The following is a 26,905-nucleotide window of genomic DNA, read 5'->3' as shown; positions in this document are numbered from 1 at the left end:
AGAAAGAAAGAAAGAAAAAAGAATATGATCAAATATGATCAGGCTGGTGAATAGATCAGTGCCACACACTAGATTTTGGGTGTATTTTGGTGTGTTAGAAGAAACTGACTCCCAAATTTTAAAGAAAGAAAAACTTACATATGTACAAAAATAAGGGTAAATATGATGAAGGGATGGAATATGACTGTAAAGATGAAAATTATAAAAGATTTTATAAAAGGAATTGATAAGATAAGAAGTTCGTTGAAAAAAAGAAAGAAGAGAAATTAAAAAAAAAAAGGGAAGAATGTGATCAGGCAGGAGACTAGAACAAAGCCATACACTGGAGATTTAGGGTATATTTTGGTCTGTTAGAAGAAACTGTATCCCAAAATTTTAAAGATAGAACAACTTATATATATACAAAAAATAAGGTTAACTACAATGAAGGGATAGAATATGACTCTAAAAATGAAAAATAAAAAAGATTTTAAAAAAAGGGATTGATAAGATGTTGGTTGAAAAAGGGAAAAAGAAAAATTAAAAAAAATAGAAAAAGAAAAAATAAAGAAAATTAAAAAAATTAACTTTGAAAGACTAAAGAATCAGGGGAAAACTGCTATGAATTCTATGTGCTGTATTCCCCTAGCGCTGGAGTTCTGCTGTTCTCACTGATCGGTAAACTTGGTCTTGGCTGGCTGTTCTCGCTGATCTTCTGGGGGAGGGGCCTGTTGCCGTGGTTCCCAAATGTCTTTGCCGGAGGCGGAATTGCCCCGCCCTTGCCGGTCCGGGCTAAGTAATCTGCTCGGGTTTGCTCTCCGGAGCTTTTGTTCCCTGCAAGCTCTCAGTACAGCCTTGGAGGCGGAGAGTGAGAATGGCGGCCTCCCAGTCTCTGCCCCGGAGGAGCCGAGAACTCGGGGTCCCGCTCCTCAGTGCGCCCCCCGAGAAAAGCCATCAGTCACTCCCGTCTCCCCGGTCTCCGGCCGCACTCCGTGCTCACCCGGCCTGTGACCGCGCCTTTCTATCTGGACCCCGACCCCGGGTGGAGTCTCCAAACCCAGCAGAGCCCCGCGGTGCGCTCCCGCACCTCTCCTCCCGGGGGAAGAAGGTGAGTCTCCCCGGATCTGCCGCCTGTTGGGTCCCTGCTGGAGGAGCAGTGGCCCGACTGTGCTGCGGATCACGGTCTATGACAACCCCGAGCTGAGAGCCCGCGCCTGGGCTCCGTCTCTGCAGCCGGCTTCCCCGCTCCGATCCCTGGGAGCTCTGCCGCACTCAGGCACCCCCGGTCTTTCTGTGACCCCGAGGGTCCTGAGACCACACTGTCCCGCGAGGGTTCCACCCCCCACTTCGCCACCAGAGTGACGTCCCTCAGCGGAGCAGACTCTAAAAGTTCCGACTTTGTGCTCCGCGGCTCTATCACTTGCCAGAAGCGGCCGACGGAGGCCCCTCCCCCACCGTCTATCCTCCCGAATATCGCCTCGGATTCACTTCGCACGTCCTACCTTCCAGAAAGTGGTCGCTTTTCTGTTCAGAGAGTTGTTGCTATTCTTTTCTTCAGTCTCCTGTTGAGTTTGTAGGTGTTCAGAATGGTTTGATCCCTATCCAGCTGAATTCCTGAGAGGAGACGAAATCCAGGTCTCCTGCTCCTCCGCCATCTTGCTCCGCTCCCTCTATGTTTTCCTTTGACAGGGTTTTTCTTTGGGTTTTTTTTTGGTGAAGGACTCCATTTCTATCTTTAGATCACAAAGATATTTCCTGTCTTGCTTTTAAGAACTATAACATTTTATCTTTCATTGGCAGGTGTGTCGTTCATGAGGACTGATTTTTGGGTATGGCAGGGGTAGCAAACTGTAGCCCCAGGACCAGATGTAGCTCACTGCCTGTTTTTGTTAATAAAGTTTTATTGGGACCCAGCCATGCCCAGGCATTTCTGCATGGCTGCTTACATACTGGCAGAGCTGAGTGGTGAGACAGAGGCCAATCATGTGGCTTTGCATAGGGCTGAAATACTTACTCTCGGGTAGTTTACGGGAAAGCTCTGCTGAACCCTGGGGTGTGGTGGAGGTTGGGTTGGTGTAACTGTTTCTTCACGGGGATATCTGGGGCCCCGTATTGCTCACTGAGCTGTGCTCCCTGGCAGCTCAGCCTCTGCCCCTCTCATGTGTTGGTGTCCAAGGAAGCTTGTTCTGATTCTGGTCACTTCATTCTTCCCTGAGCTCTGTCTAACCTGGGGCCACCACCACTCTGTCTGAACCGCTGTGGTTTATGGCGAGTCTTGATGCCTGCCCAGCAACTCTCTATTAGGATACTTCAAGAGTGCTTTAGCCATTTCTGACCCTGGCACTTGCATATAAACTGTAGATGCATCTTGTCAAGTTCCACAAAATTACACTGTTCTTCTGTAACGCTTCTCTGTGATGGTTCCTAAAATTCTCTGTGGATGTCTCGGGATGTCCTCTGTTAGACAGACTTCCAGATCTCAACCACATTAATGTATTCTTGTAAATGGCACCTTTTAAAAAGTTTCATTTTCTAGCTGTTTATGCATGGGGAAATAATTGATTTTGTCCTCTGTGGTCTTGCTAACCTCTCTTACTAGTTCCTACAGTTTATCTGTAGATTATTGCTCTTGTCATCCGTGAGTAAGTACTGTTCTGTGTCTTCCTTCTCAAGCCTGTCTTCTCCCCTCCTTTTTTCCTTTTCTTCTCCAGCCCAAGTGTGAGTGGCAGTGATGGAAACAAAGATCTGACTTTCTCTTTGTCTCAGAGACATTTGATTACTTTGCAAGCTGAGGGTGATGTTTGTGTAATCAGAGCAAGTTATCTTGTGCTCTTTATTAACTAAACTCTTAAAAATCTTGTTTTGAATGAATGCCAGGTTCTTAAAATTCTTTTTCTGTATCTATTGATCTGGCAAATGATTGCTCTCTTTTCATCTGTCATAGAGTGAATCACGTTGATTCTGGGTGCTCTGTTCTCTGTGTGAAACCTCAAATTTCTGGGACAAATTCCACGTGACTCTGAAGTCCTATTCTATTATTTACCAGTAAATTTGGGTTGGTCCTGTTTTGCTTATGATTTTTATGTCTATGTTTACGGGTTGGTTTGGCCTGAAATTTTCCCTTTAAAAACTTGTCTTCAGTAGATTTTTGGCATGAAATTGTGCTAAACTCATGAGAGCCCCTGGGTGTTTCTCCTCTTTCTGATCTGTGGAAAGTTTGTGCAGGGCCCATGTCAACCTGTCGAGCTCTGGGTGGGACTTCTGTGAAGCCCCGGGGCCCTGGGTATGCCTTTGTAGGGTGGTCTTGTTTCTATTGTAGGATGGACTTTCTAATGACTGGAGGGCTCTCATGTTCTGTTTCTTCTCGAATATGGCCTTTTTCTGAGAATTTGTCAATTTCATCTGAATTTTCAAATTTATTGGATGTACGTGGCTTGCAGAAATCTGTTCTGTACCTGCCTACCTGTAGTGTCTGTTTCCCGTCTAGATTTTCCAGAAGTTTCTCAACTTTGTTCTGCTCCTCTCTGCTGTATGGTTGTTGTCTAGGTGGTTAATTTTGGATGTTTCAGTTTATTTTGTTGTTCTGGCTCCTTGAAACACCCATGCTGAGGCTGCACTGCCCATGTCTGGTGTGGAGTGTTTTCCAACTTCAGTCCTTCATCTTCTGCTCCAGTGAGTTACCTAGAGCTCACTTCTTCATTTGCAGACTCTGCAGACTCTGGTTACTCACGTGGCTGCTTCGGACCTGCCTGCCCTGAGCTCGGACAACACCTCCTGGGACATCAGCTGGACCTGCTTCATGGCCCAGCATGGAGGCGCAGCTCTTGTAAACGTTTCATGAGTGTTGGAAACAGTAGGTAAAATGTGTGAGGCTCAGTGTTCTGTGTGCATTCATTAGCTTATGCCCATGCACCTGGTGGCCGACCCTCACTCCTCAGGACCGATGACCTTGCAAGAACGGGCCGTTCGAGTGGCGACATTCACTCCACGGCCATGAAGGAGGAGTGGCCAATCGCAGGCCTCTGAGTTGATCGGAGAACATTCAACACAGGGCTGTTGATCATCCACTGTAGGCTGGGTGCAGGCTGGGCGTCAGGGAGGAGCGGGGCCACCGCGGGGGCACTGACGCCCACCCCCTTCCCACTCCCACTTGGGCTGTTTCTCCGGGGCCCTGGCTGGCTGCGTTCCGGGTTAGTTAGCCTCAGTTCTGTCTGCTGGACTGCTCGCCTGACCCTCACGCCCCAGGGATTCCGTGTGAGGCTCTGCACCCAGGGTCCCTTTCTGTTGACAACCAGGGACGACCCTGCTGGCCCCATGGTCTGGCCTGGCGCCCATGGTGGGGCTGAGGGGAGGAGGCAGTGCCCGCCCGCTGCTGAGCTGTGCCATCCTGAGGCAGGAAACCAGAGTCACATGCTCAAGCACTTCCATCGTCTTGTTAAGAAAAGCAGCCCTTTCCATCAGAAAAACAGCTCAGAAATCTCGGAGGCACAACGGAATAGGATCTGAAGGATGATGCCATATTTTTGGACTTTGCCTTGTGGATTGCTAATTGTGATGGAATATTCACACCCAGTGGGGATACGGGCAGCTCCGTTCCCCGACTGCAGAGAGGGGGGTTGTAGAAAGCAGCGTGCCTGGTGCCCGCCACCCTTTCTGGATCACTGGCTCCTCATTGGCCGCGCTAACAGGCTGGTGCTCGCCAAGTCGCGCTCAATGCATCATGGTTTAATCAGATGTGGCCGCTGTCGGGTGCCGGGCCCGAGAACAGCGTGCAACCCAAATGATCTGATCCGTCCAAAACATCTTAATGCTGTCAGCGGGCCCCTCACTGGTTCCCGTCTGCCCCCAGGGAGGTGAGAGCGGAGGGCAGGGCCTCGAGTCTTCATGCTCCTCCCAGCGGCTCCTGGGACGGAGCTGAGACACAGTAGGTGCTCAATCAGTGTTGGGAGAATGGGCAGATGGAGTGTGGGGTCACCTCCTGGTTGGTCTGTTTCGGTCATGAGATGTTACACGTGTGTAATCAAATGCTGGAAATTTCTGGAATGTCTAGGTCAACTCCCTGAGGACCACATGCGCCCAAACCTGGGAAACCCTTGTCCTCACCACTGAGTGAGGGTCCAGCGCGTGTTTCCTGCAGGTGCACTTGGCTCAGACAGACTTCCGGGCACCGGACGCACTGCTGGGCATCCCCCGCGTAGCCCGAGGCCTCTGGGGAGTGGGGACCTTGGCCGGGGTCCCCAGGTGTGAAAACTCACAAACGGAGGCTGAGGACCCCCGGGAATGGTTTTGTTTCCCACACCGTCTCGGCGGATCCCGTTTCCCCTTTTGCCCTCGAGGTCGGCAGCTACTGTTGCTGCCACCCAGAGGCCCTCCAGGCTCCGTGAACCCACGCTGTCAGGGGGCGTCCCCACCCCAACAGGGTCCTCATGAGGGCACCGGATCTTGTTTCCTGCGTTTGTTCTGAAGGATTGTTCTTTGAAGCACGAGCAACAGGATGAACTGTGAACCCGTGTCTCACATGAACGTGTCCGGATGATTGTGGCCGTCGTCCGAACGGACTGCTCTGGGGGCGTGGGGCCCTGCTTGCAGCCCCTGGCTCTGGACGGGGGTTGAGCCACTGCCCAAAGGTCACCGCGGAAGGAGGGACCCCCATGGCCTCCCTTCGCCGACCCCAGACGGTGGCCACCGGAGCTTCCCTCTGCCTGGGGGGCACTGGGGAGGCCCGAGAAGGGCTTGTCTGTGGGCACCGTGTCGTGGCCATGCCCCCATCCGAGGGAAAAACTGCAGGCTTGAGTAAGAACCTTCTTGGTAAATGTGCTCTGGAGGGAAAGGTCTGGTGCCGCCACGGCGGGGTGAGGGCAGGTGGGCCGCAGCAGACCCTGAACCCCCCGGGGGCTCCGGGAGCGGATGCCTTGCTGCGGCCCCGTTCACTCTCCGAAATGCCCTCAAAGGATGAGGCGGCCCCACTGCGCTCTGGACTTCTCTCCGCCAAGGTTTCAAGAAAACTCACGGCGTCCATCCAGGCCGTGTTGCTTGTCGCTGCACCTTCAGGAGCCTGTTAGCACCAGCAGCTGAGCCCCAGCCGGACGCCCGCACGCGGCCTCCTGGCAGCCGGGAGACGAGGGAGCAGACTCCCCACCCCTCACTTTCTTGGGCCAGCCCGACTGGTTTCTGACCCGTTTCTTGGCTGATTGAGGGCTGAAGAGATTTGAACCCAAACTGGGAATTTTAGGTTTGAACTTTGGGGCCCCTTGCCCTGTGCTCTCCTGGCGAGCCAGGTGGGTAGATCCTGCGGGAGGCCACTGCCAGGGCCGCTGGATGGGCTGGGCAGGCAGGGGCATCCCCCAGTGGGGCCGGGGGACCAGGAGTGGGGTCTCAGGATGGGCTGGGCAGGCAGGGGTGTCCCCCAGTGGGGCCGGAGGACCAGGAGTGGGGTCTCAGGATGGGCTGGGCAGGCAGGGGCGTCCCCCAGTGGAGTGGGACAGACAGACAGAAGTCACCATATCTCTGGTGTGGGCTCCATCTCCCGCCGTCCCCGAGGGGCCTGCAGGACGGCTCCCGTGGCGGCCACGGCTGGCGGGGGAGCTCCCTCAGGGCAGAGCCTCATCGGGGTTTTCCGGATGTTTCTCTAGCATCCAAACACGGCTCGGAGAGCTTTCTATGAGCTCGTAATGAGAAACTGGCCTGTCTACATTTTTAAAATGAAGTCTTCTTATGAGATTTTAGTGGGAACCTGTGCTCATTTGAAACCCGGGGAGTGCAGGGAAGAGAAAGCATCCCAGCAGCCGCCCACCCCTCCGGGCTTGGTGGTGGGCCCCCCTCTGCGTTCTCAGCTGTGGACGCGCATCCACTGAGCAGGAGTGAGCTTACCGAGTATGTGAGTGCACCTGCTGAGTTTTCACACACACGTTTGCCGACCGTGGGAAACCGTTCATGATCATCACCTTGGAGGGATGTACGCTGTCCCTCAGCACAGTTGCCCCCAAATTTACGCAAAACTGCCGGGTTACTGGACATTTATGTTCTTTTTATTTTTTCTAATAATAAACATATTTTCCTAGAAGACGGTCTCTGTTTTTAAGAAAACATGCTTGTAAGGTATGAATGCCAAGACAGAGTTTCTTGACATATCTTGGAAAACTGCTTTCCAAAGAGATGCGTTTTATCCCCCAGGATTCTACTCTTGGAGCTTGTGTCTGCCAAGCACGTGGTTATAATTTAAAAAACGGTAACCCTATGCCATTTCTATTTTAATATGCCCTGTTTGATGATTAATTTCAAAAATTTAAAAAGAGAAGTGAGCGAAGAGAAGGAAACGTACTGTCATATTGGCCTTACATCCTTTCTCCCCAGCGCACCCCCCTTTTAAGTCATCTCCACACCCGACATGGGGCTCGAACTCCCGACCCCGACATCTAGAGTCGCGTGCTCCTGCCACGGAGCCAGCCGGGCGCCCCTCCTTTTTTTTTTTCCTAAAGAAACTTGCGTTACAGACGCTGTCCCCTTCCCCAGCCCCGTTCTCCTGCTCCCTCCCGCGGCGTCCCCAGGGTCTCTCCCATCTGCATTTGCATCATACACGTGCCGCCAAAAGTGAGGTGTCCTCCTTTGTGCAGACGTTATTTTAATACTTATAAAGTGTGCTGCGCCCCAACACGCTCCGTTGTATCTTCCAGAACGACTTTTCTTTGATTCTTATCGGTGTAGTTCACCCATAATACGAAAACGCCGACATTACCTTTTTTTCTATGGAACATCTGACGAGATTTTAGTTTTCTCGACTACAAACAAGGTGGCCTCTCTGGGCGGGGCTCCTCAGCCATGTCTCTCTTACACACACACGCACACGCGCGTGCATGCGGGACACAGCTGTTAAAATGCAGACTCCGATCAGCAGGCCTGGGCTGGGGCCCGAGACTCTGCATTTCCCACGTGGTGCAGATCCTGTGGGTTCACGACCACACGTGCCTGGCAAAGCTCTGGGGAGTGAAGTGACCGGCTGGGGACCAGGCCTGCCTTCAACCCACGTTCCTGGATGTGGACTGGCATCCAGGAAAATCTAGATTTTCCCAATTAATGAGTGTTGAACATGACTTATGCCTTTTTTTTTGCATCGGTTGAGAGAATTGTCCGATTCCCTCTTCCAGGCTATTAATGCAGTGAAATCATACAGGTTTCCAGACCCTTCCTTGGTCATGATGGATAGATTTAAAAATACCGATTTTCAAATACTTTTGTATGTTTTATATTTGTGAATAATTAAATTTGCTAATAACTTATTCAGTGTTTTCCCGGCACCGGACCTGCTCCGTTCCTGACGAGCATCCCTGTGACTTTGTCATCGCTCCGCCGTATCTCCCATGCTGCTCGTCTCTGGCTTCTTCCAACATTGCCTTTTTATCTTTGACTTTTAGAACTTTGCCCGTATTCTTGCTTATCCTGCTTGGAGTTTGTTGAATTTTTTGCACCTGTAAGTTAACTTTTCCACCAGTTTGGAAGGTTTTGGCCATTATGTATATCTGGCAACTGTTTGCATTTTTCTCTTTCTTTCTCTCTTCCCCCGGGATTCAAATTCATGCAGATGATTCTGTGCCACGGGTCTCTGAGGGTCTGTTCGCTTCTTTCAATCTTATTTACTTTCTGCATTTTTGATCAACCTCAAGTTTACAATCCTTTCTTTGGCCGCCTCCAAACAGATATCAAGGTTATTTAGTAAATTTATGTTCCAACTATTGCGGTTACCAGTTCTAGAATTTTCACTTTTTATTGTTTCCATTTGTCGGTGGAGATTTCCCATGTTTATTCATTGATACAATACTTTCCTGTACTTCTTTCTATATATTTTATTTTTTCTTTGAATGTACGTTTATTTTTTGAACACAACAGCTGCTTTGATGTCTTTTTCTGTCGAATCCAGCGTTTGGTTCCACTTGGAGTTAATTTACATTGATTGCCTTTTATCCTGATTGTGGGTCCAACGTCCCTGTTTCCTTACACATCTAGTACTGGGTTGAGGACATTGCAGACGGCACATTTTGTGTCCTTCTGGGGGTTATTTTTCCTCCGTGTGCCATAGGCGGTGAAGTGGCTCCCACCGCCAACCTCGTCCCCTGTGCACTGGGCAGCCCCTGATGCCTCCGACCGCCCTGTTTTTGTGGTTTCCCCCACGGTGCCCTCCGTGCCTTTGTAACTTGGCAGCCGGCTATGGTCTGGCCGGAGGGGAGCTCTCCGCTCACGCCGGCTCTGGTACCGCGTGCACATGGCTTTCGTTCACTGCAGACCTCACAGCTGGGGAGTGCACTTGGTTAAAAGAGCAGCGGCTCCCAGCTCTGGCCGGTGCCGGTCTCCAAGAGCAGATTTCCGTGTGGCCTCTGCCTGCGTCTCCATCAGGCCCTGGGTCTTTCCTGCAGGCGAGGAGCAGACACACAGAATTTGCATCTCACGTCTTCCAGTGCCCCGGTTTCCAGACAAACACAGCTGTGTGTGTAGGGGGGGCAGCCTCCGTGGTCCCGTGGTCCAGAAAGCCACGTGTTCTGAGGCTTGGTCTTCCAGCTGCAGGGTCTCCAGACTGAGCCTCCTGTGACTTGCTGCCTCGGAGAACGGTCACACTCCCGCTCTGCCGCTCTGCTGTGGTTTTGTTTTTTTTTTAATTTTTGAAAAGATTTATTTATAATTGTAGAGAGACACAGAGGGCGGGGTGAGGCGCACAGGGAGAGACTCTTCCAGCAGACTCCCCTCCGAGCGTGGAGTCCGACACGGGGCTCGATCCCACAACCCGTGAGATCACGACCTGAGCCGAAACCAGGAGCTGGTCACTTCACCGACGGGGCCACCCAGGTGCACACCGCTGCTGTGGTTTTGAATCCCAAAGTTGTGTCAGTTTTCGTGGGGTGAGTTGCTTCCCATGAATCTTTTTCAATGCATTCTTAGGTATTTTGAAATTATTTTCAGATTCAAGTCCATTGCGTGGAACTACTTTCGAGTGAAGACACTGAAGTTGACCTTATGTTCCCAGAAGACTCCTTGTGCAACCAAAGTTAAGGGTTTTCCCTGTGAGTCCTGTGGATGCCTCTGGGTCTGCGAGGGCCTGGGCTTCTCCTACGAGAGGATCCAGAGCAGGTGGGGAGACGACTGTTTACATTGGGTTTTGTTTAATTTATCTTTGAGCCAAGAGTACAGAGTCCATTCCCATCACATTACCTAAGACAACTCCAAAGATCCTTATTCTAAGATCAATTTTATCCTAGAGTGGCATCCACTTAACACCAAGAGGCCCTGTGCTTTTAGATGAATAAAGGTCAAACCATCCGACGTCTGGGCGGCAGCTCGTTCATCATGCTGGACCAGAGGGCCACATGGGGAAAGGTTAATGGATGCAAAGGACTGGATTTATCTCAACAAGCATGTAATGATGCCTGGGAGCAGACATTTCCATTTTTATTCAGTTTAGTGCATGGATATTTGTGGTTTTCAGTTCTGACGACTCCATTTAGGATGTTCGCCTGGGAAACGTCTTGCAAGGGTCAAGGCTGCGCTTGGCAGGAATCTCCTCTCTATTATCTGCAGGAGGACAAAAAGTGTCGCTGATGGAAGCAAAGATGATAAATTAATAGGTTATAGTCCCCCTTTCCAATAACCCCCATCCACCATGTGCATTTGCGTTCGTCCCTGTCTTGTGGAACGGGGAAGAGATGACTGGCAGTGGTTCTCCTTGGGATGGGCTGTCTCTGCTGCACCTGGGGTAGGAACCAACATAAACTCACCCGATTAATGAAAAGCACCGAGGGAGAAGCCAGTGGTCTAGGGCTGAGCGCAGCCTGGGCTGGGAGCCTGCTGCCCCGTCCGCTGGTGGCTGGGGAGGGCGGGGGAGATTTCTCAGCACTGGAGGGGCCAAGGCCAAGGGGCTCAGCTCGGTTTCCGGGCCACCCCGACGGCTGGGAAAGTTCTGAGGAAAACATTAGGAATCACTGTGTCTAAGAGTAGGGGAAAGGCAGACCCATTGTCCTGCCCATGCAGGGGCCGGGCGCATGTTGGAGAGGCCTGTTCTCCCAGGGCAGGGAAGGCGGGAACCCCATGGACCACTCACCCTAGCCCAGGCTCCTGGGGGACTAAACTTAGGGGACTCAGTCCCCTTCAGTTAACACCGGAGTGGGGTCTCCTGCCACCCTGCCGTGTCAGCCAGGGTGGGGTGCTCGGTCAGGATGGAGTCGGGGGGGGGGGCAAGGTGGGACTCCTGCTGGTGTCGGCCCTTCCTTTGCAGCCTCAAGTTCCCGACCTAAACACTGGCCTTGGCCTTGGCCAGTGGCTGTTCCTGGCGCCGGGGCCGTGCTGTCCCCCTGGACACAGCAGTCGGTGAGCGGGGCTGTGGGCAGGCTTCCGCAGCACGGATGAGCTAGGAGCGCTCACTGAGGAAGCAGCGTTCTGGAAGACGCCCCTAAACTGGCCAGGGGGTCCCTGGGGCTGAGCATGTGATGACCCGGGGGGCAGCTGAGGCTGGGTTGGGGGGTTGGCTCGCCGTGCTGCCCTGCTGAGGACCAGGGCAACGAGCCCAAACCTCCGTGGACACGTCCACACCACCTTCTTGCTGCTGCAAGTGAAAGTTAAATCGTTTCCGTTTCTCTGGTGGTCCTGTTTTTTTTTTTTTAAAGAAAACCCAGATTAATTACTAGTTTTATTGGATATTGAATAAATATCAAGCAGATGTTAGCAGCATGTGGAAGACGAACAGCTCTTGTATAGAACATAATTTATTTCTCATTATCATGATGTTTACTTACGCTTTATAAGTATTCTAAGATGAACCTAAAGCGCGTGGTGTGTCCCTGGAGGTTCTGTGGAGGTCGGGCGCGGCCGAGGCGCAGACCGAGGGTGGCTTCCCTGTCTCTGCAGCATCTTCTCCTCCCACGTGGCCTGTGGCCCGTCCGCTGTGATCCTGGCCCCAGGCTCCCCTCGTGGACCTGGTGTGCGCGTTCTGTAGACGCGGGCTCGCAGTGCCCGGCCGTCAGACCAGGGTTCCAAACGTCTGATCCCGAGCTGTGTCTGGTCCCTCTGCACTTCCCGTGTGGCTGTGTGTCCCCCAGGAGGGCTTCCGACTGGTCCCTCCAGCGTTTGCATTTATTTCCCTCAAGTTTATTCCCAGGTGACTTTTCTTTTTTGCACCTGTTACACAGTGGGCTACTTTGTCCTGGGTACCCCTTCACGGGGACTGTCTGTAACAAAATTGTTTCTTTTCGTGTCTCCATTTTGTATCTTCTTTGTGGTGGTTTGGGTCCTTTGGTTTCCCATGGGTCCTCAGGTGCATGGTGATGTCATCTGTACTTAGTCCTAATTGTACCTCCTCTTTCCAGTTTTTACACCTTCGGTTGTCTTCTGGCACATGATGGGGACTCACTGCAGGGGCTCCCTGGAGCGCCCTCGGCAGGTGCCGTCTGAGCAGGTATGCACCTGCCGCCCGTCACTGGGACCCCCAGAATGTCTGTGGGAATGCTGGCTGTGGTTCACCTGCCTATGGAGCTGGTGAAGACTGTCCTCACGCTGAGTCACGCCGGCCTGCCCGGCGCCGCTGGGTTCTGAACCGTGTGAGCCTGCTAAGCCGTTTGCATTTGCTTCCAGGAGAGGGAACCGTGGCCCCCACTCTCTCGTATCCCTCCGTGCAAGGAGTGTGCTGTTCAGCCACCTGACTTCTGCCCCAGCGACTGCGCAAGGCCCCTTCCTCCTGCGCGCCGTGGCCTCCCCTCGCCCCGAGCTTGCGTGCATGGCTCTAGCTCCTACCTGCAGAGTCTCAACCTGCTTACACCTGAGTGAGTGGAGAGCGCAGGTGCTGCACTCGGCACCTTCTCTCTCCCTCCCCCCATTTCGTTTCACAACCAGCGAGATTTCCTTTGTGCTCTGTCTGAACCCTGCCTGTGTGTTTTGATCCCAGACCCCAGCTAAACCTTGTTGCTGACAACCGGTGGTCTCTGGCGGCTGGTGCGCCTTCTGGTGGCTTCTGTGGGAGGCCAGGGAAGCCCCCGGGGGGCGGTCTGGACATGAAGTTCTTGCTCGCCCTTCCTTTCCTTGAGATCTTGTACGAACCCTCCCCTGCCTTGTAGCTTCATACTGGAAGCCGCCTCATTTTCTCTGCTCTGATGTGGCCTGAGTTCTCCTTCCGTCTGTCCAGAGGGTGGCTGTCCTCACCTTCTAACCCCATGGCCGGGACCTGCCTCGATGTCCATGGTTTGCCCATAATTTCCATGATTTCTCCTTTAGCTCTGCATCTCCTTCTGCCTAAATTAGACTCTGAAGTTATCAATTATATCTCAAATCAAAATGAGCTTATTGAATGATGTTTTCAAATTTCTTTTCTGTTCAAATATTCTAAATCTACTAAATCTCTTGGCTTTGTCTTCTGTGTTTTGGGATGTCTATTCTTCTGTGTGATCTTTGTATTCTAGTTTTTCTTTATGAAATTCTTTGAGTTTTTTCTGTTATTTATTTATGTTTTTTAATTTTGCCAGTCCAGCTTTCTTTTCTGTTCTTCGTCTATGTTGTCCTTGAGATCTTGAATTTTGCTTTATGGCCTTCCTTCAGAGTTGCAACTACTTCAAGTTTTTTTTTTTTTAAAGGGAGAACACAAGTGGGGTGAGGGAGAGAGGAGAGAGAGACAGAATCCCAAGCAAACTCTCTCTTGAGTGGAGCCCGACACTGGACTCGATCCCATGACCCAGAGATCATGACCCAAGCCCAAACCAAAAGTTAGATGCTTAACTGATTGAGCCACCCAGGCACCCTTTGATTAAAAATGTTTAAAAAAAATGTATTGAATGTTGGTTCAATTTTCACTTGCTTTCCAGCCACATTTTTGTGTGTGTGAATTTCCAGTTTCTGGGGCACTTCACTGCTATTTCCCACATTTTTTCTGATGGAATTTTTCCTGGACACTCCTGTCCTTCCTGTTCATGTGTGCATTTGCGTGTGTCTGGTTTTCATTACCTACACTGACCGGCGGTGCTGTGGGCCCAGAGTCCTGCCCGCCCACACATTCAGTGGACCAGCGAGGGCCGTACCGGCGAGTAGTCGTCTCCCCAGTAGTTGACCCCGGTTCCCTCAATCCTCCTCTTTCCCTCAGAGCCGACTGGTTCAGCTAAACTCCTCTTGCTGCCCGATTCCTAGTTCCGCTATTCACACCTGCAATGCCCTGGATCCCGCCGGCCCCCCTCCCCACCAGCTGCTGTTCTCCACACTGCTTTCGGAGACCGATGGCCCTCCCGGGGCCCCTATGGCCCACACGGCCATCCCCTCCCCGCTGGTTTGTCTGTCTTTGGATAGGGTCTCACACACAGATAATGTCTGAATGTTGAAATGTTTCAAATTCTTCACTCAGTACTCTGGAGAGAAGCCCACCCAGCTGTGGGCAGATCACTGGTTTCTCAACCTATCTTTTGGGTGCAGTGTAGACGGGTCTGGGGTCCCACACGTGCTGATCACTGGGGTGCTCTGGGGTCTGGTGCAGGAGTCTGAGGTCGGTGCAGGTTGCAACCATCTTTGGAGCCCCCCTGAGAACATCGGGGAGAGTTTGGTGGAGGGGTCGTCACTCTTTGTTGAGAACTTCAGCTCTGGTGAGCCAGCGCTTGGCCTCAGGACACTGGCTCTGAGGAAGGGGGGTGCAGCACCAGGGCGCGGGGTCCTGGGCTTGGAGGGTATGGTCCCTGTGGGGTCGGGCACGGGCGCCAGAGGGGGCTCCCAGGAGGGGCCCAGTCCCTACTCTTTGGGACAAGACTGGGAACCTCAGCACGGAGGCTGCTTGGAGCCCAAATCCTCTGGTGTAGGAAATGGGGAGTCTCTCTGAGGATGCCAGGAGGATCCTTCCGTCCGGGGCCCTACGGCCACACGTCTGGTCTCTGTTAGGGCCGCCGCAGTCCGTCAGCACCTTCCTCACCTCAGGGTCCCTGGACCCCGCCAACCTCCCTTTGCTTCTCATATCACAGAATCTCAGGCCACAGGGCTTTTTTGGTCGATACGCTTGCACTGAAAATGTCTGGGATGAATAGATTTAGTACATAATCAATAGGGCATTTTGGAAGGGGGAGAGTCAACTGTGCCATAACGGTTGGGTCCGTCGGATCCATGGGTAGGAAATAAAAACCAGGTTACGGCTCTGAGCGCACACCACTCTGGAAAACCAGGCCTTCGAGAGCGAGCAAAGCAGAATTTGTAATACTTGTGGGGAGAAGAAAGGACGATTTCCCAGTGTTGAGTTGAGAAGCGCTTCCTGAGTGAGACAACACCCAGAACCCCTCACGGGAAGGAGCGAAAGACGTGAACGTACGGACGTAACTCGAGCAAAGGAGAGTCCGTGTGAGCGGCGTCATCAGACTCCCGAGGAGAAGCAGAGGGAATGCATGGAACTGCAGACTATTCAGCGAAGGCCGCCCTCCGCCGGTCGTGGAGCCGGCCTTCTGATCCCCAGGACGGTAACGGTGCCGACGGGACAATCTGCCGGGGACGTGGGCCGGGCCGGGTGACACCTCCCAGGAGAAGAGGGAACAGTGAAGATCCTCGGAAAAGATGCTCCAGTATATTCATAAGCAAAGAAAGGGAAATTAAAAACGGGATTTATGGCCACCAGATTTTCAAAAATGTTAAAAGTTGGGAATAAAGAGTTTCTTCTTTGGGGTTGGGGGGATGAGGCCTGGGGACTGAAAATACCACACTTGATCTTGAAAATACCACCATGTTATCACTAATTCATTAAAGTCGGATGCGCATGGATAAAACCTGGAAGCATTTGGAGTGAAACAAGCCGCAGAAACCAGCGCAGAATCCATCAGTGTTAAATTGGATCCCTACATACGTGCTCGTGTCCATGCGTGTAGATACGTGTGTCTGTGGGTGCGTGTGCACCACCAATCTGGGGAGCCCGTAGTGGTGACTCGCAGCTCCCCCGCGGGGCTGACCTCCCGTCAAAGTGGGGACATGTGAGCACTAGGGTCTCCACAGGAATTTCCATGGCCACTATGCAGGGCCCCCCATCTCTGCCCCCTTTCTCTGTGCCTCTGCTGAACCCCACCATGTGCGGGGCACCCCGTCCCTGCTCACTCTCTGGTCACTGGACTTCCAGCTCTGTCTTGGCTTCTGCCAGGAGTTTGGATGTTGCAAAGCTTTTCCTCACTTGCTCTGGATTCAGGGTCTCAGCTGGGACCCTTCATTGGCTGAGTCCTGAGGTCCCAGGAAGATGGCGGGGCCCTCAGGTCTTTTGGGCTCCAGGAGGGGGAGGAGGAGGAGGTGGAGGAGGAGGACTGGGCTGTGCCTGCAGCCTCTCGTGACTCCCACTGGGCAACCAGAGGCTTGGCGGCTGGCAGCATGGTGCGCGGTAACAAGACTTGCCCTCAACTTTGGAGGGGTCACTGCGCCCTATCGGGAGCTGCTCCCAGAGAGAGCAGATGGCCATTCAAGTCAGCCCTCAAAGCCCCTTGAGGCCCCTGCACCAGTCCAGCTCTCCCCACCCCCAAAACGTGAGTGTTGGTGTCCCCATAATGTGCTCACCTTCTCCCCACCGGACTGCCATGTCCACTGCGGTTTCTGCATCGTCCTGCTGAGGCTACTCAAGGAGTTTTGTTGAATTAAGTTGAAATTACTGTGTGCTGTGTTCCTCCCCAACCTCGCCGTGAACTCCTTGAAGACTGGGGTGGGTCTAACTCCCCTCTGTCCCATGGGGTGGAGGGTCAACTCTCTGTAAATGACTCTGAGTTTCTCTGTGGTCCCAGGTCCTTATTTAGGCAGTGGGTGCTCCGGCTTGGGACTCTGGTCTTTACTGATGCTCACTCCTCTACTTGTGCAAGATGCTCTTTTCTCTCTTGGTTAATTGTGGGTGCTGCAGTTCTGGCATGCTGCCACCAGGTGACGTCAGAGCAGAGACTCAATCTGTCTCTGAAACAAGACAAGTTTGTCCCCCATTTTATTGTCAGCTACACAATACACATGCATATCGCTGATCTTTATAAGGAAAAGCCCACCTCCTTTGTCTTGTAACAGTTAAACAACTTTTCTGTGCATCCAAAACTCTTGCATTTGAGAATACTTTGCCGGTAAAGGTTAAGTCACACTGCAGTGTGAGGCTCCTTCTCCCCTTGATTTTTCCTTCCTAGTTCAGACTCACTCCTCTCTCATGTAAATGCCTTATTTAAGATTTGTTTTTTAAGTCACATTCCTCATTCTAGCTTGGAATCAAACACCTTCTCCAGCTTGTGTGTGACTTCATGCTGGCTGTCGACCCCCGTACCATACCGCCATCATCTTCCCTCATGAGCCTGCTCCCCATTCTCCATCAGGAGTCCTTTTAGGATTCCCAGACCTAGATGGCTGTCCTGCTGCTTGTCTGATTGCCTATGAGACAGAGGTAATCCCCCTCCCTCTGCCCTTTCATTTCTTTATTCAGAGGTGGTATCATCTGTGCTAACTGCCTTCCTTCCACCCACCCATCCATCATCCTTCCATCCATCCAACATCCTTCCTCCATCCATCCATCATCCTTCCATCCATCCATCATCCTTTCATCCATCCATCCATCCTTCCATCCATCCATCTATCCATCATCCTTCCATTCATCCATCCATCCACCTATCCATCCATCATCCATCCAACCATCATCCTTCCATCCATCCACCTATCCATCCATCCATCTATCCATTCATCCATCATCCTTCCATCATCCATCCATCCATCCATCCACCATTCATCCATCCATCTATCCACCCATCCATCCATCATCCTTCCATTCATCCATCTATCCATCCATCCATCCACCATCCATTCATCCATCTATCCATCCATCCATCCATCCATCATCCATCCATCCACTCATCCATCCATCCATCCATCCATCCACCATCCACCATCCATCCATCATCTTTCCATCCATCCATCATCCTTCCATCCATCCATCCACCCATCCATCCATCATCCAACCATCCATCATCCTTCCATCCATCCACCTATCCATCCATCCATCCATCCATCCCTCATCCTTCCATTCATCTATCTATCCATCTATCCATCCACCATCCACCATCCATCCACCATCTGTCCATCCATTCATCCATCCATCATCCTTCCATTCATCCATCCATCCACCTATCCACCCATCCATCCATCATCTTTCCTTCCATCCATCCATCATCAATCCATCCATCATTCTTCCATCCATCCATCCATCCCTCCATCCATCATCCTTCCATTCATCCAGCTATCTTTCCATCCATTCACCCATCCATCCATCCACCATCCATCCATCCATCATCCATCCATCCACCCATCCATTCAGCCATCCATCCACTCATCCATCCATCCATCCATCCACCATCCACCATCCATCCATCTATCCATCCACCCACCCATCCATCCATTATCCACCATCCATCCATCATCCTTCCATCCATCCATCATCCTTCCATCATCCATCCATCCATCTATCACCCATCCATCCATCATCCATCCATCCACCTACCCATCCATCCATCCATCCATCCACTCATCCATCTGTCCATCCATCTATCCATCCATCCACCATCCATCCATCCATCCACCCATCCATCCATCATCCACCATCCATCCATCCATCCATCATCCTTCCATCTATCCATCTGTCATCCATCCATCCATCCATCATCCTTCCATTCATCCATCTATCCATCCATCATCCATCTATCCATCTGTCATCCATCCATCCATCTGTCCATCCATTCACCCATCCATCCATCCATTCACCATCCATCCATCCATCTATCCATCCACCCATCCATCCATCATCCATCTATCATCCACATCCATCCATCCATCATCCTTCCATCTATCCATCCATCCATCATTCTTCCATCCATCCATCCATCCATCCATCATCCTTCCATTCATCCATCTATCCATCCATCCATCCATCATCCTTCCATCCATCCATCATCCTTCCATCATCCCATCCATCCATGTGTCCATTTATTCACCCATCTAGTGCTCTATCCATCACCTATATCAATCCATCCCTCCATCTACCCATCTCCCAGCAATTACTTAGAGAGCTCCCCTGTTCTAGGCAGTGGAGGGGATTGAGTTGCAGGACAGGGCACGGCCCTCCCTCATGCAACTTACAGTCTATTGAGGGCAAGCAATAGTGAGCTAATCAGGCAAATACAACCATTGCAAGTTGTTAGCACCCTTTTCATAGATGAGGAAACCGAGTCAGAGGGGCCAGGCAGCTCTCCCTTGTCACGCACCAGAGCGTGGTGGAGCTGGAGTTCTCTGCTCAGTGGCCAGTCTCTAAAGGAGCCTCCTTGGCCCCCTGGATCTCAGTAACACCTGCTGCTTCTCAGGACTTTGCTCTGTGTGGGCAGTTTGTGGGTGAATCCTTCATGACCTTTAGGGGCCCAGCCCTGTTCCCATGGATCCACCGGCTGACCCTCAGTGACTCTGTGACTCCTGGCATCCCTGCTATACAGGTGAGCAGAGAGGTGCAGTGACCTTCCCAGAACCCCCTAGCAAGGCAGGCAGAGCTGGGGATGTAGGCCCCTGTGCTGACTACACCTGCTTGCTTGCTCACCCCAGCTTGAGCACAATGCAGTCCGCTGAGTTGGTGGAATTGGCAGGAGTCACTGACCCCCTAGCAGCAGCTGTGACCACCACCACCCACTGCTCCTCATCTGTGTCCATCCAACCAGCACTGGCCACGTGACCTGCGTGCCAGCCCGGGCTAGGACCTGGACCTGCTGGGTCCCCCAGGAAGGACGGGGGTGGGGAAGGTTCTGAGGGGAGGGGTGGCGGGTGGGCTCCAGGGAGACCGTTTCTGGAGGCGAGAGGCCCCCTGTGTGCTGGAGGGGGCCGTGTGCACACTCAGCTCCTGCCCACAGCACAGCAGGGCCACGTCCACTGCTGCCATGGCGTGGTCCAGTGGCAATGGCTGAGTTGCTTCATGATGGGAGAGCCACCCTTCTTTCCGGAGGTAAACATGTCGAATGACTGGGAGCTGGTGGTGTACCTTGAGGGGACCCACCCAAACCTCCCAGGAAAGCCCAGGCCTCCTGGCGAAGGGCAGTCAGGGGAGGCAGCTGTCAGTGGGTTCCCGCACGTGAATCCAAACTCACAGGGGAGCGTTCTCTAAAGACAACTGCATATTCGTGGGGTTTCTGGCCGAATCACATGCTTCATCAAGGGAGAAGTCCATCTTGGTGAGCGAGCGGGAGAGTCCCCGGGAGAGGAACCCCTGTATTCAGGCAGGGGGGCAGCGAGAAGGGATGGTGAGTGTGGGGCTGTCTTGCCCCAGGGCAGGTGCAGGCCCGTTGGGAGGACGTGTGAGTTACGTTGTCCTGCTGTCGTGACAACGCCCCACAACCACGCAGCGGAAACAACAGACTTATGTCCTCACAGTCCCACGGAGGCTCTGGGTCCGTGGCTCTGTTTGCCATGTAGACGGCTGGCCTCTCCCCCCGCGTCCCTCACAGGGTCGTCCCTCTGAGCGTGTCGGAGTCCTGATCTCCTCTAATAAGGACACCAGTCCCACTGGATATGGGGGCCACCCACATGACCTCATTTTACCTCAATCACCCCTGTGGGTGCAGTCCCACTCTGAGGTCCTGGGGGTGAGGACTCCCACACGAATTTGGGGACTCAGCTCAGCACCTGACAGCCCCGTTGGGCATCACTGCTTTTCTGTTATTTGGGTTCGCGCTAACACAAGCCCCGTGCGTGCTCTCCGGGCCTCTCCCTGCTTTGTAAACCAGCTTGTGGCAGACTCACATACCCTGCAGCCTGCGTGTCAGGCCCTCGCTGGACGCCAGAGCCCTGGCTGTGTGTCCATCTGTGACCAGCACATGGAGACCAGCACCGCGGCCGTGCAAATGAGGAGCTGCTGCCTGAGGGGAGGCCGTCTGGGGCCCCATCGTGTTTACCTTTGACCGTTGATGGACGCTCGGCTGCTTCCGGCTCTTGGCTGCTGTGAGCACAGGCTCTTCTATGTCTCTCCACTCCGTGTTCTTGGGGTCGTCCACAGGGACACCAGAGTTCCCACAGATTCGAGCCACGGCGAGCTTGGGTCACGGCATATTTCCCGCTCTGCTGGGAGACAGCTGGGCTGTCGTGCGATTTTGCGCTTACGGACCGTGTGCAGGGAGCGTCTCTGCCTGTGCACGCATCCGAGTTTGCTGTGGGGCGGCGGGCATGCTGTGCTGGAGCCCCCGCTGCTCCCCGGGGCCCCAGTCCCTCTCAGCCCTGCTCAGGGAGCCGGCGGCCGCGGCCCCACACGCGGGCGGCCCTCCCCGGAATCAGGCTGTGCTTTTGCCGCATGGATGCTCGTTCATTTGCAGGAGCTGGAGCTCCACAGCTCGATGGTCGACACGTCATCAACCTGGACTCCATTTCTGTGAACCAGGCCTTCGAATCGTCCGTGTTCCGTGGTTTTCCTGCACCGTTTCAATGTGCAGCGGCCACCGTACTCTGGACACTGACCATTTAACCGCCCGGCGCCCTGCCAGTGCTCCCTCCCTTCACGCTTTTCCAGAGAGAGGGTTTGAGTTTTCATGTCAGCCATGATGGTCAACCCTGTGTGTCCACCTGGCGGGGCTGCAGGGTGTCTGGAGGCGAGGCTCTCCCTGCAGAATCGGCGTTGGGCTCGGTTGGAAGCACGGGGGTGGGGGGGCACGGCTTCCCCTGAACTGCCCGCTATGGTCCCGATCTTCCACACGTCCAGTAGAGCCTCAGGGCCCCCCTCCCGCAACGGTCCTACAGCCCTTCCCGTCGGTTCATTGTACCCACGCGGCTTGCGCCCGAGCAGGGCAGTGTCAGCGTGTGGCTGGCCCACAGGGAGGCTGCTTTGTGCGTTTCTATCTTGCATGCAGCGACCTTGCAGAGCCCTGATTAGGGTGGATGGTTTGTAGTCGACCCACTTTCACACAGAAACCCTCAAGTCCTCGTCTCGGGCACAGACTGCCCTGAGCGCCAGCCTCCCGACCACGCTGCCCTTGAGTGTGTCCGGAAGACCCGGCCTGCCTTCCGCGTCTGCACGGCTCAGGTGCGGCCTCCGGGGTCATCGCATCCCACTGTCAGAAACTGCTCTCGGCCCCCCGGGACCGCCCGGGACCTCAGCTGTCGAGAGCTGACCTTCCAGCCAGACCAGCACCTGGAGACCCATGGGCCAATCTGGGGGAGCTGAGGGTCCTGGAGGAGGCAGGGGTGACCGCGGGGCACTCTGGGATCGAGTATTTTAGTGTCTGTGTGGCTCTGCCCGTGGGCGCTGACTGTCGCCTCTTGCTTCCCAGAGCCTGGCCTCCGCGGATTCCGGCAGGAGCCCCGCAGGTCCCGCGGGAAGGTGGTCTGATCCCCTGCATGCACGCCAGAGATGGCGTGCTGACATGTCTCAGGACCCTGCTGGCCTGGGGTCTGGCTGTGACCCCGCCTCACACACCAGGCCACCGCCCCACCACGGCTGCCCCATCGTCTGGCTCCAGGACCAGGTCTCCGGCTTACATCAGCAGAGGTCACTCAAGCCTCATAGGGCCCGGCTCCCCGTGGAGCTGGGGGACCCAAGGGAGCGGAGCGGGGCCTGCCGGGCAGGAGGCTGCGTGGGCGGCCATGGAGCAGGCCAGGGAGGCTGAAAGCCGGGCCTCGGTCCAGCTGGCCTCAGGGAGGGGCAGGTGGGAGAAGCCCCCACCAGCATTAGCCGCAGCAGGCTGGAAATAGACCCAGATCCTGCAAATGAAATGATCTCAAGCGTCACGGGCAAAAACCCAATTACGGAGCAAATTAACTAAGAGCTACAGATGCAATCGAATAAGCCAGATGAGCGTTGGCGTGGAGACAGGTCCTGCTGGTGGCGACGGAGTGCGGGTGACACGGCGGGAAGGACGGGCAGCTCGGGGTGTCCACGGCGGGGCCGAGTGACCCTCGGTGGCCCGGGAGCCAGTGCTGATGTCCCGCCATGGCTCGGAGCCTTTCTGCCCTAGCCCGTGCTGGGGACTGGCCTGGAAGGGCGGTGGGCTGACCCCTGGCTTAGGTCGTTCCTGAAATCGTCATCTCCCCCAGTGGAACAGGGCCGGCCGGCTGCACGCTGCGCTGTGCCGAGCTGCGATTTGGAGATCTCAGCACCGTCAGTCAGCAGGTGGTGTGAGAGCTGACCGTAGCCAGCCCGCGGGCCGGGATGAGCCCCTGAGGGGACGGTGGGGCAGCGGGGAGACAGCGCCCCTCATCCGTGGCCTGAGAGGGACCGGTCGGGGGAAAAGCAGCAGGGGCCTCCGCACACAGCTCCCCACTCCCGGGGAGGCCAGACCAGAGCAGGGCGATGTAGGTGGGGGACGTCGAGGAGCAGGAAAGCCCTGGGTGGGCCTGGAAGGTGGGGGTCAGGGAGAACAGCCGGGTGGGGGCTGGGGTCTCCGGGTCCCCACGAGACAGGCTGGGCGGGGGGCTGGGAACAGGGAGGGCGGGGGCGGGGAGGACAGGCTGAGCGGCACCTGTGCCCCCCCGGCCCCCGCGCGATGGGTCCACACCCCACCAGCCTGCAGGGAGGGAAGGCGGGGTGACAGCGAGGAGGGCGTCCTGCCCAGCGGGCCAGCAGGTGGGGGCGAGAGTGGAGGGCACGGGGCGGGGGTGGGGCGGCAGCGCGGCAGGTGGCTCAGTGTCTCCTGGCTGCCCCCTCCCTGCCTCCCTGTGCCCCTGTCCTCTCAACCCTCCGTCGGGACAGAGGCCACCCTCTCCTGGTGGGTGACTATCCAGCTTGGTCAGACTGTCCCTGGAGGGGCCAGTGTCGGGGGGTGATGGGGCAAGGACCAGGGCCCCCGTCTGCCTGACCCCTCTCCCGAGGGCCTCTGTCCAGCCTTGCACCGATGACCGTCTGAGTCTGCCCTCCCTCCGTGCTGGGCGGGATCTCGCACCCTGACCCAGACTGTGTGTCCAGCCCCAGAATCCGGGAGGCTGGGCGGGCCACCCCCTGGTTGTTCAGCTGGGGAAACGGAGGCCCTGAGAGGCAGCAGTCTGGGTGTCAGCTCAGGGAGGACCTGGGATTCGAAGGCTAGCCGGTCCTCTGCGGGAGGACAGAGGAGGGACCGAGTCAGTCCTGGGTGCAAAGGCCACACACAGGGTGGCTGACCGCCCGCAGTGGCCTGCAGCTCCTGTAAACACCAGGGATAAATGGCGGCTCCCAGTGCCCAGCCCCGTGGCGGCCAGGCCCGCTACGTCCTGATGGACGATGAGCGCTGTGTCCCGGGGAGGGGCTCCAACAAAGCACAGCCCTGCAGCCCCAACGAGGTCAGGACCTCGCAGGCCGGGAGCGGAGCAAGTGGGAGGGAGGCCGCGAGGCCGGTGTCCCTGGGGTCTCCCTCCAGGGTCCGGGGCAGAGCAGGCCCCCCATGCCACGACCCCCATGCAGGTGTGACGGAGCTGTGCGTGTGGCCTCCCAACGGCCCCCTGCCTGTCCAGGGCCTCCCAGGTGGGACGGGCCCCACGGTGGGGCCTCAGGGCGGCCAACGGTTATTCTTGCTCTGATACGGGCGAGTGCGGCTCTGTGTGTCCCCCCCTCGAGGCCCCGCCAGCCGCAGGAAGTGGGTCCCCCCGTCCCACCTGGAGTCTCCACTCTGAGCTGAGCCAAGTGTGCCTGAGAGCCGACCCCGGGAGGGGCCCCCTTCGCCCCTGCGCCTGCTGATCCGGCCTCAGGTAGCAGCGGCAGACGGACGCCCCCACGGGCAGCACGGCCACCCCGCTCAGACCTCAGAAAGCACAGCAGCCGCCCGTGGACGCCCCGCCCCCAGCCCCACAGGGTAATTTCGAGGAGCCGGATTTAAGGCTCATGGTCTAAGGACACGAGGGCGTTTCTGAGGTGCGGATGAGCGCGTCTCGGCCGGTGGCAGACGCGGGCTCTGCGCGGACACGTTCTGCCAGACTGGGTTTCCAGGCCCAGGAGCAGCTCCTGCGGCGGCTGCAGGACGGTCTGGGACGAGGGTGCGGCAGACGCGGGGACAAACTGGGTGTCACCATCATGTGGGAGGCTCTCGTTGGCGGGGAGGGGAGGCGGGCGTCCCTCGCCCAGTGCCCAGGCTGCCCCTCTGCATGTGGGACCTGGCGTGAGGAGGGATGCCCGACTCTGGGCATGCTGCGGCTGGCCTTCTGCAGGGGCTCCCTGTTCGCTGGAGCTAAACCGACATCGCCTGGGCTGGTCCCCAGCACCTCTTGGCCCACGAGCCCCGCAGGGTCCGCACGGTGCCCTGAGACCCCTGCCAGCCAGGCCCTCGGCCATGGGGAGCCTGCTTCCTCATGGGGTGTTTGGACCAGTGGGGTGTGCCTGCCCCCCTAAACCTGGGGTGTGCCCCAGCACCCCCACCCGCCTGGGGGTCAGACAGCAGCATCACCCAGTGAGGGACCCCAATGGGGATGCCCCATGGCACCTGGACGAGGCCACCTGGCAAACCAGCAGGACCAGGACCTCGTCGTGAGAGAGGTGAGGGTGTCTACCTGGAGGACTGCCTGGAGGAAGGGTCAGCGTGGAGCTCACCTGCACGGACTCCATGACCGTGACCTCGAGGCACAGTGGGGTGACCAGGATGAAGCAGCCACCTGGGTCAGCCCCTCCCCTGAGTCTCTCACCCCTCAGCTGCATGTGGGGCGGGAGCGGCCATGCCCCCTTTTGGGACATGCCTGGTCCACCACCTGCTCAGTAAATGTCAACCTGTGCTCATTGCAGGACATGGATGGGGTCACAGCACTTGGGGGGGGGTGGAGCGCACATGGCCGAGCCCTGGCTGACCCTTCTGGGCTGACTCCCGCCTCCTCCCTTGGGTGCAGGGCGCCTGGCACGGGGCTGTGTCTGCTCGCCTCGGGGTGGTGCTCCCTGCGGGCCTGGGGACCCCAGAAGGCCTGCAGGGCGGGACCTGCCACTTTGGAGCTGCCTGCGCTGGGAGGGCGGCTGGACTCCTGGGCGCACCCCGCGTGGGGCAGGCGCCGGCCGGGTGCACCCCTGCTCTTCCCACCTCTTCCCACCTCTTCCCTCCTCTTCCCAGGAAGGAAGTGCCACCTCCTGGCGGCTTCTGGCCCTGCACCCGCGCACCTGAGCAAGGACTCCAGGTGAGCCCTGTGGCAGGCCACCGCACTGAGCCGTGGATACTCGGGGACTGCCCGTGGCATCAGTGCCTGCCCCCAGGGACCGGGTCCCAGATGCTGCAGCTGGGAAGCAGGGGGAGGTCCGGCAGGGCCAGCAGAGTTAGAGCCCGGGAGCCCGCGGTCTGCACGCCCTGGGGGCTCAGGGGCGCCGGGTTCTGCCTGTAAGTTGAGGGTCTCCAGGAGTCAGACCACGTGCACGTGAGGTTGTTCACTAGAAGGGAGACAAGAAAGGGAGCCCCGGGGAGGGGTCACAGCTCGGGCAAAGGGTGGGGGTCCTGGGGGGTGGGGGAGGGAGTGAAGGGGGGGCATCACATCGTCCCCCCCCTCGCTGTGGTGGCTCCAGGGCAGAAGCTTAACTTAATTTAATCAGCTCTTCTCTCTGTCTTTAAATCCTATCAAAGGAATTGATTGCTTATTCTGAGATCCATGGGAAGAGCTGATTTGAATCATTACCAAGCTCCGGGTCACGCAGGCTGGCGGCAGCACCCCCAGGCGGGGCGCGCAGGGCGTGGGTGCTGGTGCATTCTTCCCCAGTCCTCAAGCCTACCACCCAACCGTCCCAAGGAGCGGGCGGGTGTCCTGGGAGACAGGGTCCCACGCCAGGGGCAGGGGGGCACGAGGATCGCGGGGCCCTGGCCACCGCCAGAGCCTCGCTGGGGAGGGCTGGAAAACAATGGGGGTGGGGCAGACCCGTATTCCCTGGGCTCCGTTAAATTACCTGCACATTTTGAAATGGGATGCATTATTTCGGAATCACATATTCTTATTTTAATTAACTTTTAATTTTTCTGAGCTTCCAGTTATCCCCAGAGCTGGGAGAGTAGCT

At 55.6% G+C, this 26,905-nt stretch overlaps 1 long non-coding RNA gene across 1 annotated transcript; it reads left to right on the top strand.

The window, feature by feature from the left end:
* Positions 1-9,672: 9,672 nt before the first annotated feature.
* LOC118552006 (uncharacterized) lies at positions 9,673-13,751 on the top strand. The gene is made up of 3 exons (XR_013448622.1): positions 9,673-9,813; positions 9,928-10,095; positions 12,589-13,751. It is a non-coding gene; the product is annotated as an uncharacterized LOC118552006 (long non-coding RNA).
* Positions 13,752-26,905: the final 13,154 nt, after the last annotated feature.

The sequence above is a fragment of the Halichoerus grypus genome, chromosome 6 (genome assembly GCF_964656455.1).
Source record: "Halichoerus grypus chromosome 6, mHalGry1.hap1.1, whole genome shotgun sequence".
Lineage (NCBI taxonomy): Eukaryota > Metazoa > Chordata > Mammalia > Carnivora > Phocidae > Halichoerus > Halichoerus grypus.
This window is presented reverse-complemented; position numbering and strand designations above follow the sequence as displayed.